Source organism: Alternaria infectoria (genome assembly GCF_024043175.1).
Source record: "Alternaria infectoria strain BMP 0036 chromosome Unknown scaffold_122, whole genome shotgun sequence".
In the NCBI taxonomy this organism is placed as follows: domain Eukaryota; kingdom Fungi; phylum Ascomycota; class Dothideomycetes; order Pleosporales; family Pleosporaceae; genus Alternaria; species Alternaria infectoria.
Genome location: NW_026250811.1, coordinates 1,232 through 1,721, shown reverse-complemented (window position 1 = coordinate 1,721; position 490 = coordinate 1,232). Strand labels below are relative to the sequence as shown.

At 29.4% G+C, this 490-nt stretch overlaps 2 non-coding genes across 2 annotated transcripts; both read right to left on the bottom strand.

The window, feature by feature from the left end:
• Positions 1 to 24: 24 nt before the first annotated feature.
• J4E92_011089 lies at positions 25 to 106 on the bottom strand. The gene has a single exon. It is a non-coding gene; the product is annotated as a tRNA-Leu (tRNA).
• A 32-nt stretch (positions 107 to 138) lies between these two features.
• J4E92_011088 lies at positions 139 to 211 on the bottom strand. The gene has a single exon. It is a non-coding gene; the product is annotated as a tRNA-Met (tRNA).
• Between the last annotated feature and the right edge of the window lie 279 nt (positions 212 to 490).

Sequence of the window (490 nt, the reverse complement as noted above, 5' to 3'; positions counted from 1 at the left end):
CCCATTATCTATGATGGATAAGATTATCCGAGGAAGGGGTCGAACCTCCACAACTTTCGTTAACAAAACTTAAGCTTGTCGTGTATACCAATTTCACCACTCGGACTATAAAATATAAGAATATTCGATATATATTTATAAGGCTAAAGTGACTTGAACACTTATTTTTACCGTTATGAGCAGTACACTTTACCAATTAAGTTATAGCCTCTTGTAATAGCATTACATCTAAAGATCTTAACCTGCCTATATTACTATTATTCATTAATTTTTACATAGTATTCTCTATCGTTAAAAAATACTGATTTATTGGTTTTAATTCTTTTAGTTATTGTATGAGAACTTACCCCTAGGAATTTTTCACAATTAGTTATAGATTTAAAAGTTTTAAATATGAAACCTTGAGGGTCTCTAAGCTCCACTTCGATATTTTTTCAGCTAAAACTGTTTTTATTAGAAGATTTTATTAAGATTTTACCATCTTCTTGTC